The sequence below is a fragment of the Cervus elaphus genome, chromosome 19 (genome assembly GCF_910594005.1).
Source record: "Cervus elaphus chromosome 19, mCerEla1.1, whole genome shotgun sequence".
Classification (NCBI taxonomy): Eukaryota; Metazoa; Chordata; class Mammalia; order Artiodactyla; family Cervidae; genus Cervus; species Cervus elaphus.
The window spans coordinates 3,577,175-3,591,421 of NC_057833.1; the positions used below are offsets into that span (position 1 = coordinate 3,577,175).

Below are 14,247 nucleotides of genomic sequence, written 5' to 3' on the forward strand. Positions count from 1 at the left end.
AAATAATATTTAGGACAGGAGAGCAAATTGACAGGTAACAAATCGGGTGGAGAGGGAGGTGGGAGGGGGGATCGGGATGGGGAATACATGTAACTCCATGGCTGATTCATGTCAATGTATGACAAAACCCACTACAATATTGTAAAGTAATTAGCCTCCAACTAATAAAAATAAATGAAAAAAAAAAAAAAAACACAGCACCTAGATCAGGGGTCTACACAAAAGCAGGACCCCATTCATGCTTTGTTAAAAGAGGATGCCCCAAAGACATTATTAGTGAGAAATTATTAGTGAATGATTAGAGAACATTTAGTGAGAATTATTAGTGAGAAAGAAATTATAGAAAAGATGCTAATAGTGTCTGTGACTGGATAAAGGCATATAAGTGTTTTCAACTTTTTAAAGGATTTTCTATTTGTATTTACCAATATTTAAAATTTTAGCACACAGTACTTCACGTTACAAAACATTTTAAAATAGTTTAATAAATTATATAATTAGTGTCCCCTCTCCCGCAAAAAATGCATCTTAAAAAGTGCTAGTTTTTCTCAAGACAGTTTACTTATCAATTTGCTTAACTTCTACTGGGTAATATCCTGTAATAAAGAAAACCATGTTTTCCAGTCTATTTGCTCCTAAGTCAGGGCCAAAGGCAACAATGTGTAACTTTATATACTTACTTCATTTCTGAGGAAAAAGAACAAAAAAACGTAATTTGTGCTATATTCAATATCATTACCTTTAAAGATAAAATTATTGGCATATTTTACTTAAAGTTCAGAGTGAAATATTTCAGACCTTCAGTTTGATATAGACATTACATGGAAACATATGATAAGCAAACTTTCTTAGGTGAATTTTAAAGTAGCCTAATCAATTATGTATTAAATGAATGTGTAGAAAACACACACATACACACATATACACACTGGAAAAAAAGTACCAGGGAACCCGCCCACACTGTTGGTGGGAATATAAACTGGTACAACCACCACGCAGAGGAGTGTGGAAGTTCCTTAAAAACTGAAAACACAACTACCATATCACCCAACAGTCCCACTCCTGGGCATACAGCTGGAGAAAACCTGACTAGAAAAGATACGTGCAGCCCAATGTTCATCACAGCACTATTTACAACAGCCAAGGCACGGAAGCAACCTGAATGTCCATCAACAGAGGAACGGATGAACAAGGCGTGGTCCATGTACACAGAGGAATATCACTCAGCCATAAAAAAGAGCAAAATATATTTACAAAACAGAAAGAGGTACAGAACTAGAGAACAAACTTACGGTTACCCAAGAGAGAACAGAACGGGGAGGGATAGATCAGGAGCTTGGGATTAACATACACACGTTACATAAAACAGATAATCAACACGGGCCTCCTGCGTAGCACGGGGAACTCTACCCAGCACTTCATAATGACCTATACGGGAAAAGAATCTAAAAACGAATGAATACGTGTACATGCATAGCTGAATCACGATGCTGTATGCTGAAGCTAATACAACGCTGTAAATCAACTCTACTTCAATGAGATTTTTAAAAAGAAAGGAGAAGAAAGCAAAGCACCAACACGTAGGATTTTCTGTAGAACTGGCTTCCTTAAGGAAGAACTGGCTCCGTGACAGGCAGTTCCTCTGGATAGAAGTAGCAGTGGGATAAAAATGTTGCTTTTTGAAATTAACCCTCTAACGACTCAAATCTTTCTTGCATTCCCACCGTGTGCTGCATGCTGGGTTTGGAGCTGGACAAACAGCCCGTGCCCTCACAGGATCTAACAGGCTCTGCAAGGAACGTGTGAAGAAATGAGATGGGGTTTTATGCTTGTCTGTGAAAGTGAAAGTTCCTCAGTTGTGTCCGGCTCTTGGCGACCCCAGGGACTGGAGCCAGCCAGGCTCCTCTGCCCGTGGAATTCTCCAGACCAGAATACTGGAGTGGGTAGCCATTCCCTTCTCCAGGGGGTCTTCCCAACCCAGGGATCAAACTCGGGTCTCCGGCATTGCAGGTAGATTTTTAAGCATCTAAGCCACCAGGGAAACACCAGAATGTTAGGCTTTGTAAAGATTCCTGGTGAACACCTAGTTCAGCTTTTTATTTTGTGAACGCTAGGGAGGCAAGGGGTGTGCTCTGCTTAGAAACAGGTACAACTGGAGCCAAAGCTGAACTCCGGACACCCTGTCCACCTGCCCTTTCAACTGTCCTTCGCCGCCCTCTGTCACACCTGAGACCAAAGTCCAGGAACAATCACCCAAACCGGGGCAACCCCTCTACACACAATTTGCCTTCAATGGACCACAGTGAGAGGCCACTTAAACAGCCGGCCCTCCAAACAGGCTCCTGGGCCCAAAGGTTGCTCAGGTTACAAGTAGGAAGCGCTGAAGGAGGGTTTGGACAGGCTGACAACTCTGCTCAATCACAGAGAAGTCGCTCAAGACAAGGTAAGATACCGGAGTATTCTGCAAAAACAGTTTGGGTTTCACTTCCTGAATCAACTCCACCGCCAAGAACTCTTACCTCCTGGCACAGAAGGAAACTCGGTAAATGATGGGATGAATGAATGAAACCAGCTGGGCATTCCTTATGTTCTTAGTCCAAGAAAAGGAAAAAAGCATCGTTGTGACTGATGCCAAAATAACTGAAATAAGTAGTTCATTTCTACAGCTTGGAGCATAATTACAATCTCTATTTGAAGGCCTGGGTGGGAGGGTCAGGGATTGGGCACATACTGTGTCATAGGGAAAAATTCTCTTAAAATAAAGATTTTCAAGTAAGACAAAGTCCAGATACTCAGAAGGGTTTAATTCATAAGACCTCTTTCAGGCCAGAAGAAGGAAGCTTAGATAGAGACATAGTGAGTATCTCCAGACACAGCTGTTTCTGAACCTTCTGCAAAAGGATGCTCCTATTTTTCTGATGTAACTACCACAGGAAAAAGAAGCCCAATTGTGTCTATAAGAGGAAGGTGTAAATTGAATATTTCAACATCACAAATCCCCAGGTTAGGAAAAGGAGGCTTGAAAATGTTAAATTTTTGTTAGTACTTCAGAGGTTGTTTTTTTTTTTGGCCACCCCATGTAGCATGCAGGATCTTAGTTCCCTGACTAGGGATTGAACCCTTGCTCCCTGCAGTGGAAGTGTAGAGTCTTACCCACTGGACTGTTACTCCACTCCACACATCATCCAGACCCTGGGAGCCAGGTTTTACTGATGTCTGCATCCTTATCTGGGGGAGTTTAAGGCTGGGTGGAGATCGCTTCTAGAAAACCACACCTTTGCTAGCCTTTAAAACACCAGCCCTTACAGGGACCGTCCAGAGGGAGGCATGGTGGACATGCTGCTTTCTTCCACTTAACTTAGATTTGATCATTTAGACTAAACATCTCCAGTTATTAACTGTAAAGACTGGAAGAAAATAGAACTTAGCCAACGGCTTTGTCTTCAAAATAAATCACGCCCACCGACAGAGAAGTCTGTATGAGAAAATTCATCTTGATACTGTCCATAACAGCAGAAGACTGAAAACAGTGTCCACCAGTAAGAGAGCATGATTCATTCAGAGGAATGCTGTGGAACTATTCGAAAGAATAAAGAAACTCTGCAGTTACTTCTATGGAACAATCTCTAAGAAGCAACTTTCAGAAGGGGGAAAAAAAAAATCCAAGGAACAGGATGTATATAAGAGCATAGTCGTTGTGCTTAGAAAAATAGGGGTGGGGTGGGCTGCATATTATACATAAAACGGTAAATTTCTCAAGAAAAATACACAACAGTAGGTGCCTCTGGAGAGGAAACAGGGTGTCAGGGTGGGAAGAGGTCTTCCTTCTCTTCTGTGCTGTTTGAAGGTTTCCTGTGTGTATTCCTTACGTAAAATAGACAAATGCTAAACGAAAAACAGAAAACCAAAGCATGGTCATGGATGCATCAAATATGCAAAATATTTTCTTGGTGGAGTGAAAGGAGGTGAACCCCAAATTATTTGAAAAACAACAAGGCTTAAAATATAGTCAAGATCCTCAAAACTAAGAGCCTGTCTGGTGCAACTTCTCCACGTGGAGGTGAGGAAGCAATACCCAGAGAAACAGTGAACTGGGTGAAGGCCGTAAAATAGTCACGGCCTGGAAGCCAGGTGTCCTGACTCAATCCACAGGCCCGTGATTCACCCTGCCGCTCTGCTCCCTGCAGTGGTTTCATTTCAGAGGGTTACTTGCTGGACCTTTTATTAGGTGAATCTTGTGAACTTTCCCGATGGTCGAGGTTCTTTCAAACCACTGCTTTCATAGATACTCAGAGACAAAGCGGGGCAGAAGAGTTTCAAGACAGAGAAAAACACAGAGGAAGTCCTCGGGAGACTGCAGAAAGGAAAACATCTCGATTTGCAACAAAAGAAATACTTCTTGGGATAATATCCCATAACATTTTGGGGAAAGAATAGTTCAGTTTAAGAAAAGAAAAACAAACAAACAAAAAATGTACAGTATCTCAAACGCAGTATCTGAGGCCAAACCAGTTAAGGACAGACCACCATTAAATGCCTTAAAAATGCTAAAGACCTAGTCAGTTGTAGACGTTTACCAGTCAGTCTCCACAGAAAGGAATAACGCACACAGAAGTGTTCTCCATTGAAGCAGGAATGCATCAAAACTAAAGCAGAGACTTCTTTTTTTTTTCCCCTTCCAAGAGAGTCAGAATTTAAATTCAAATCCACATTTATCTTTTTCAGTTTTCATCTCCTTTTCCCTTTTTTTTTTCCTTCTTCAATAATTGACTTTCTCTTGAGTGTTTGGCCATCAAACATAACCAAGCTCTACAGACATGTAACCAGACATATTGCACTGCTATTATTCAATCTAAAAGAAAACACCAAGAAAAACAAACTCCACAGCATTTGAGACAGGAACACTCTTCTGAGTCAATGACTGTGAAGTCAACGGTCAGCACGGGAATGGGCCGTGCAGAGGCGCAGAGGGTGTACCCATGACCCTCTGGCTAATGCCCACGGGGACACTGATGCACCTCTAACGTGCTCAGCAAACACACCACTCGGTCATGCCTACCAAGGCCCCACAAGATGCGAGGCCAGGAAGGTCCCTGGGCTCCATTTTAAGCCAGCATGTCGTTTGCTGTATAAGAAGCAGGCAAGAAAAAGGTTAAGGCTTCACTCCTGAACTTTCCGCCTTTTGCAGCGCCAGGAGCTGACAGCAACAGCTCAGAGACAGAGGATGCTGGCAGCTTCCCCGAGCCGGGGCTGCGGACTAGCAGGGAGGCCCGGGGATCAGGCTGCCCCGCGCGCCTGCTGGAAGGTTTGACGAACGTCTCTCTGGCCTCGGAGAGGCTCAGTGGCTTGGTTTTCTGTGTCCTGGGCTTGCTTTCCCCTTCCCCCAACTTTTTTTTAAAATAGGCTATGGTTATACACACACACAAACAATGCCAAGTGAAGAAAACAAAACCAGAAGGCTAGGCTCAACTACAAAACCCATCACAGGCCTGTAGCAGGCTGGCTCCGAGCAGATGATGGAAAGGACAAGCAGTGTGCCAACGGCTAGACGCCACACCTAAGCCCTAGAAAGACACAGCAAGACTTTATTCCCCTTCAATCCTTCTCCGTGACGCACACGTGAGTCTAGGGAGGGCCAAGAGGAATATTGTTGCTAGTGAGGCATTTCTCCTCCTCTCCTCAGCCTCCTTTCTCCTCTTGACCACAGCTCCTCAGCTGTGGTGTCTCTATGCATAGCTCTTTGAGTTGAACTTTAAAAACATCTGGTTTTGGACTTCCCAGGTGATCTAGTGGCTAAGACTTTGTGCTCCCAATGCAGGGGGCGTGGGTTCAACCCCTAGTCGGGGAACTAGATCCCACAGGCTGCAACTAAAGATCCTCCTGTATGCCGCAACTAAGACCCAGTGCAGCCAAATTAATTAAATTACTTTTGAAAAATATACGGTTTTGTCAACGTGTCAGAGGCACAATTCCATGCAATCAGGGGGTAGGCCTGCCCAGCACCGCATGATTCTTCCTCTCCCAGTACCCCCAACCCAGCGTCTGCACTTCTCCTCTGTCGAGAATGGAGTTTCACATGTTGCTATGATTCATTATTTTAGTAAAAATATAATGTCCATGAGTCTACACTCTTATAAACAAATAATTGAATACATAAATAAATGCCAGGAGAAGAGGCAAATCTGTAGAGACAAATTTCAGATAATTTAACGTAGATACACTGTCCTCAATGAAGGGGAGAAAGCTCCCACTCCTAATGCAGGGGTAGCACATAGCAACCTCCTCCTCCCAATGAGCACAGCTGCCCAGCGGCAGTCAGGGAGAGCAGCTTTACAGGGGAGGGATTCTGTACACTGGCAGGTGATCAAGATCGACCTCAACGGTGATAAGCCATGGTGATGACATGACCCTGATAAGGTGTGATGAGAATGGTCCTTTGTTTCTGTGGCCTTCCTCCCCAAGACCCATCATCCCAACCTGATCGGAGGAAAACATCAGACAAAGTCCTGTAGAGGAAAATCCTATAAAATTCCTAAGCTGTACTCAGAATTATCAAGGTCATCAAAAACAAGGAAAGCCTAAGAAACTTTCATAGCTAAGAACAGCTTAAGGAGACATGACAAGTAAAGATAAGGTGGTATACAGCTGGGGACATTAAAGAAAAAACTAAGAAAATCTGAATAAAGTATGGAAGTTAGTTAATAATGCATCAGTATTGGTTCATTAATGATAAAATTTGTTATCATTGTATGTTAATATCATACAATGTAAGATGTTACTAATATAGGAATTTGGGTGAGAGGCATATGAGAACTCTATCTTATCATGATTTTTTCTGAAACTCTAAAACAGGTATAAGAAAAACATGTGTGTGTCTGTGTATGCATGTGTGTGTGTATAGTAACCACATCTTCAATAAATACCAGGAATTGTGCTTGGCACTGTCTTTTCAATACTATCAAATAGTCTCCATAGCATATATAAAAAATGAATAGATAATATAGGGTATATTAAAAGTGGATAAATATTCAAAAGAAAACATGGTCTGGGGACATCCCTGGTGATCCAGTGGTTAAGACTCTGTGTTTCCAGGGTAGGGGGCCTTGGGTTCGATCTCTGGTCAGGGAACTGAGATCCACATGCCACACTGCATGGCCAAATTAAAAGAATGAAAGGAAGGCAGGAAGAAAAAAATAAAGAAAGGAAAGAAGGAAGAAAAAAGAAAGAAAGAAAACATGGTCTAAATGTGTCCCATGGGAGCAAATAGATATTAAGTTAAAGTTTAAAAAATTCTAACAGCCGCTTCCCATGTTTCATGGTCAATTAAGATTGGGAAATATGGGGCTAAACAAACTTAAAAGAATTTATTTTATTGCAGAATTTCTCAAAGACCTTAACATACAAACAGACAATGAGACTTTCCAAGAGGGAGATATAAAATGCAGCACTTTTCAACCTTGGTCTCCTGAGGAGGGATGCTGGAAAATGCTGGTCCCATGCATCTTAGCAGATGTCTTGGCAGTACTGAATTACGAATTGAATTGAAAATGAATGAATATTTATTAAGCTCCTACTATGTGCTGAGCTTCTCAAAGTGAACTGAGCCACTGTGTGGGGTGTGGAGTCAGAGAAAGGGATATGCAGTCTGTAGATGTTGAACAAAGTGGTTCCTGTGCCTAGAACTACCCACTGCTGTTCAAGATACAAAGTAACAAACAAAAAAACACACAGCCCAGGGAAAGCCAGGGTTATAAGAGACTGCCAAAGAGCCGCTGATATTCTCCATCAACAAATATTGATTTAACAGGAAGATTTCTAAGATGGTTTAACTTGTGTATCAGTTTTCACAGGTGGTAAGCAGAATTCAGCTAGACAAACTTCTGTGTCATATATTCAAAATAACCTATCTTTTATTTTAGCTAGGGGTTTTTTTTTTTTAACCAGCTTCTATGATAAAACAACATTAAGAGCTCTAAAGCACCCTTCTGACAGTACCCCTTTGCAGCGCTGACTTATTATGGTGAAAGTCTGGTTACAGTTTCCCCAAAGTAGGTGAATATGCAACATTTGAATACATACTTTGGGTATGATCTGGGATGTGGGAAAAATTCTTCCTCCCAGACGGAACAGGTGTTAAACCCAGGTTGATGTTTGGACTAATATGTTTACATGAATTGCATCGGAAACACATTCCAGAAACCTAAACACCGAGAGAGCAACCCGGGCTCTGCTGCCTTGTGGGCTGTTAGGATTCCATTCCCTGTCCCCGTCCTACAAGTGACGATACAGGTCTGTCAGAGAGGGTGACCAACTGTCCTGGGTCTACTGAGGCGTCTCCTGGGACATGGGACTTTCAGGGTCCCGAGCAGATGCTGCGGTTGGTCACCCTGCACCTGTGACTGTCCACATGCCCAGAGCTAACTCACGGCAGTAGGACCCAAGTTTCCTATTTCCGTCCTAACGTGTTTCCTCACAAAGAGAACCAGCACTCAAAGGAGACAACCACTTGATGTTCAGAATGACAGCCAGGCTGTCCATCAAAGCAGCTCTCAATGTGTCCTCCCTCAGTCAGGACCAGCTGTCTGTCCTTCTGTCATCCACACAACCTGGGCATCAGAGCCTCTCAGGGCACCAGCAGTACAGAATCCACCTGCCAATGCAGGAGATGCAAGAGATGCGGGTTGGATCCCTGGATTGGGACGATCCCTGGAGGAGGAAATGGCAACCCAAGCCAGGATTCTTGCCTGGAGAATCCCGTGGACAGAGGAGCCTGGTGGGCAACAGTCCGTGAGGTCACAAAGAGTCGGACACAACAGCACACACGCACAGGTGATGACTTGGTAGAGGGACCATGACTCCGGCACTTACTCTGTAACTTTTTAAAGAAATTAAGCACCATTTATGACATTGCAATGTATTGCTCACAAACAGGAGCTTGGTTAAGTCTTAAAATTAAGGAAATCTTTCTCCCTGGATTCTAGGTTGAGCCACACACAGTGAACAGAAGCACTTTTAAGAAACACTGAACTGTTCTCTTCCTGTGAGTTGAACTCTCACCTTCCTGAGGGCTGGATTCGTGCTCTTTATAAACAAGACCTAACAGCCACGCCTTCCCCTGTCCTTTAGAAATCAACTCCACTGGTATGAATATTCCTTATAAACACAGAACAAAAATAATTTATTTCAAATCTGACTTGTTAACGCCCACAGTAGGCACTAAATACATTCTCCCTGAGAATGTTTATGGATTTATGGGTCAGAAATGGGTAGTAAAATATCAGTTCATTTTTAAGATGATCAGCAGAGGCTTTTTTTTTTTTTTAATTTAAAAGAAATATATATATATTTTTTAATTTAAAAGAAAAGTCAGAGCAAACAGGAAACCCACCCCCACTACACACACAGACACAGTTCTTTCTGTTTGGGATGCATTTTAATTATTGCATCCCATACTCTTATAAGTGGGTATTTAATGAATAATAGATTTTTGTTGTGGCTTTCTCTTTACTCCCAGAGCATAATTCCCTGTTGAGGACTCAATGCATTTTGTTCTTGTTTTGCCATTGAAGTGAAGTGTAGTGAAGTCGCTCAGCCGTGTCCGACTCTTTGCGACCCCATGGACTGTAGCCTACAAGGCTCCTCCGTCCATGGAATTTTCCAGGCAAGAGTACTGGAGTGGGTTGCCATCTCCTTCTCCAGGGGATCTTCCCAACCCAGGGATCAAACCCAGGTTTCCCGCATTGCAGGCAGACGCTTTACCGTCTGAGCCAAATCCCACCATCCTCATCATAGCTGTGGCCGTGTATTTACCCTACTTTGAAGCATCACCATAGAAGTTCAGGCTGGAAGGAGCTTAGTGCATTTTGACCAAATCCCTCCATCTTTGTTTTAGCAGCAGGATCTTTCCCCAGAGCCTGATACAGGGTATGAAGCAGAGACACCCCACATGTGCAGGGGCCCATTCACAGCAAGCCTGCAGCCTGTGGAGTGTCAGTGAATGCTTAAAAGGCACTTCTTTTGATTCTCTTCTCTAAATTGTCTCGGTCTGGCTTTCACTCTGCTTTCCCCACAGGCGTTTCCCAACCCTTGAGTCAAAATATTAAACAAAGTTTTAAAATATGTTGGACAGACATGGCTCTTGGAGACTGGATACTAACTAAGCTTAGCCTCTGCTTGCATGCCCCAAAACCCTGGCATGGGGCCTTGGGACACAATTTAAAACCAATGATTTAAGCCAATTCACTCACTTGAGAGATGAAGAAACTTGGAAGGTCAGTTGACTCAGTACAAATCACAAGCATTGACTGTGACAAACCTAGGAAGCTCAGGGAATGTGCTGGAAGGCGTGGCTGGCGTCGGCTGCACGGACCACCAACCCCCGCCCTGTCCTGAAGTCAAAACCTATTTACTGAGTTAGATTTGGTGACAAGGATTAAGAGGAGTTTCCTTTGCCCTATTTCACAAAAAGGTCCAAAGCAGACTAATTTAATTAATTTATTTACTTGTAAAATGATGAAATCAACATAGTCACATGTTGGGATGACACCCTGTTTGTGGGATCTGGTTTTACAGAAAATGATGTAGGGCTTTCTTCTTCAGTCCTTAAGGAAAAAAAAAAAGACCAAATCAGGTATCTTTGAAGCATTACATTTCATAATACAGGAAGGGTCCAACCAGAAGAGGTGGGGCCATCAAGCAATACTAGCCCTTCTGGCCACAGAGGCTCCGGGGAAATGATGATATCCAACAGAGAGAAGCCAAAGCATGCAGGTGTAAATCGTATCTGACATATGCGTGGACCTAGCCACACCAAGATTCAAAAATATTTCTGCATCAAGAGTGTCTGGGCACAGCTGCGGGTCTTTCTCTCTCTGTTTATGGGCCATACAGGGTTTAACTCAAGTGAACTGGCCAACGCCAGGTGTCCTGCAGCCCAGACTGATGGAAAACACATGTCTACGGAGGTAGAAAGACAAACGCAGTCTCAGTCCAGCCTGGACTCAGTCACGATTCAATGAAGGGGGGAAGAAGGCTGCAGACACGTCTTTCGCCCTTCTTGCATCTCTCTCAGCTCCTGCCAACAATGAGTCGCTTGTTTCTCTTATTTCCCAGAAACAGTATTAGCCGTCCAACAAGGTCAGCAAAAAAAAAAAAGCAGCTTTTCACTTCAGGGTGCATTCGGTTCCAAAAATCTGTAAAGTATTAAACCAAGAAGTTGCACTATCCCAACTTCACACTGAGCTCTTTATTCCAATTCTGGGTGAGAATAACTCTAAGGAAATATCTCAGCCGGCTCAGCTGATAAGACACAGAATTCTGGGATCCATGTACATTCAGACACACTTTCTCGACTTCAAACCTTAACATCACTTCCAGGTGCCCCCGGAATCAGACAGGTGGATCTTAGATTCTCCAGATGCCCCGGCTCAAGTGGTTTTAGACTCGTAACCCAACCTACATTTACTTCACAGGAATCCCTGAATTTTTAGCAGCAGCCAACGATTTTCCTACCTGCCATCCCGTGTGCCCATCCAAACAGTAATCAAGTCAACAAACCAGGATGCAAACATCCAGGCAACTCTGTTCTCTTAGGTGTAAAGATGGAAATGCCTATAACATGGATTTTTATGTTTTCCTAGCAAATGCATCAGGGCTTCCCTGGGGCGGGGGGCGGGGGTGGGGGGGCGGGGGGTCAGATGGTAAAGAAGCTGCCTACAATGCAGGAGACCTAGGTTCCATCCCTGGGTCAGGAAGACCCCCTTGAGAAGGGCATGGCAACCCACTCCAGTATGCTTGCCTGGAGAATCCAATGGACAGAGGAGCCTAGTGGGTCCTCTGGTCACAACCCACAGGGTCACAAAGAGTTGGACACGACTGACCAGCTAAGCTAAGCACAGAAATGCATCATCTACAATAAACTCTCTCCTGACTAACGGAAATAAATGCATGAACAGTGAACATATACTTTACAATGAAATAATCATCTTTTTAAAAATAGACACTGTAAAACGTATATCTTACTGGCTTTTAAAGGATTTCAACAACAGTTTTCACTGTTGTAAGAGATCTAGAACAAGCTATGAAAAATAAAAAATCACATCTTTCTGGCATTCATTTCTTCTGGGTCCTTCAGCTATAAAGAAATCATATTTCTTCCACCTAAAGCAGCACCAGAAAGTGCTACTTGATTCCGTCTGATTTCGGGGCCATCGGAAGATTTATCAAAAGTGGCCAAGCAGAAAGCACATCTATGAAGGCAGTGAATGTAGGCACTTAACGACTAACTCGGAAAAAAAAAGAGGAAACTGGCTGCTTCACCGTACTGCTTCACAAAGTTATCTGTGTCTTTGAATTTTATTCCATGGCCTGGCAACAGCAGCAAAACCAAAACTTTTCTTGTTGTATTATCTTCAGACAATAGGTATACTTTTATCCCAGCAGGAAATGGAAACTCTGATCCATGCATTTATTTTCATTAGTCAGGAGAGAGTTTATTGCAGCTTTTTATTGGTTCACTTTCCTGAATGATTTTAAAACTGCTCCAGGTGCAGAGTGTGGCAACCCAAACTCAGTAACAAAAAATGAACCCACGGCCGTGTTCCACTGGCAGCAGGAAGAAGATGCCAGCGTGGGCCAATAGTCCTTAATCTGTCTTCTTTTTACTATGCGCTATTCTAGTAAACATCTTTACTATTGAAAGAGCTCACACAACAGGCACTCCAAGAGATAAATCAAAGGATTTGAACAACGTATAGAAGAGAACATGCATTTTCTAATCAAATGTAGAAAAATTATCAGCTTCACAAGAAATGCAAATTAAACAGTCATTCTTTAGCAATCAAATTAACAGAAACAACACAGTAATGAGGGGTACTTGGCATCAGGCCATGAGTACGCAAGAAAAAAAAAAAAAAACAAGAATTCAACCGGGGTAGCAGGATTAAGATCGAGAAGGCAATGGCACCCCACTCCAGTACTCTTGCCTGGAAAATCCTATGGTCGGAGGAGCCTGGTGGACTGCAGTCCATGGGGTCACTAGGAGTCAGACACGACTGAGTGTCTTCACTTTCACTTTTCACTTTCATGCATTGGAGAAGGAAACGGCAACCCACTCCAGTGTTCTTGCCTGGAGAATCCCAGGGATGGGGGAGCCTGGTGGGCTGCTGTCTGCGGGGTCGCACAGAGTCGAACATGACTGAAGTGACTTAGCAGCAGCAGCAGCAGCAGCAGGATTAAGAAATTCGGTAAAATTATGTGTCAAATTTGGAGACTTTGTGCTTATATGCATTTTAAAGACTGTACCCATAGATCTAGGGTCTCTAGTGACCCCCAAAATGTTAATTACCTTTGCAATGAAAATGTATCAAAATACTAATAGTGGTCCTTGAATGGTAGGCCCATGGATGATTTTTTTCCCCAGTGGTCTATGGTTCACTTAAATATTCACTCACCAAATACCCGCTGAGCCCCAAGCAAGTGTAAGGCCCTGTTTCTAGGCGCTAGAGACAGTGGAGAACACGACGGAAAGGTCTTGCCCTTCAGGAGATTATAGTCTAGTGGGGAGACAGACAATAGCAAATAAATAGTAACTCTAGCGATAAGGGCTTTGAATAAACAAATGCAGAACTATTTGAGAGAAGCATTCCTTCTGTGTCTGAGGAGGTAATTTGTAAAAACGCTGGATGGGGGACTTCCCAGGGGTCCAGTGGCTAAGACTCTAGGCTCCCAGAGCAGGGGGCCGGTGCAGGAGGCTCCAAATACAGGGGTCAATGCAGTTTGATCCCTGGTCAGGGAACTAGATCCCACATGCCTCAACTAAGAGTTCACATGCCCCAACCAAAGATCCCATATTCTGCACTTAAGACCCAGAGCAGCCAAATTTAAAAATAAATAAAATAAAAGAATTTTTAACAATTTTAAAATATTAAAAAGAAAAAAAAAAAACCACATGTGGTTGAAGTGCAGAAATCAGGGTGGGAGACATTCCAGGCTGATGGAGATCAAAGGTCCCGAGGTGGGCGGGCGCCTGACCTCTGGGAATGGAGTGCAGGGGCCATCAGGGTGTCCCGCAGGCTGGCGGGCGCGGGGGCAGGCCCAGGGCCTGCGGGGTCACGGCTGCGGTGAGTCGGCTGTGGTCGCCAAGCCGTGGCCGACCGTCTGCTACCGCATGGACGGGAGCCTGCAGTCCGTGGGATGTCTCGGGCAAGGACGCCGGAGGGGGCTGCCATTCCCTTTTCCAGGGGATCT

At 43.6% G+C, this 14,247-nt stretch overlaps 1 protein-coding gene across 2 annotated transcripts in view; it reads right to left on the minus strand.

Moving 5' to 3' along the window:
- Nucleotides 1-14,247, minus strand: part of WWTR1 (WW domain containing transcription regulator 1) — a 138,204-nt gene that overhangs the window by 27,929 nt on the left and 96,028 nt on the right. The gene's annotated exons all lie outside the window — the stretch shown is intronic.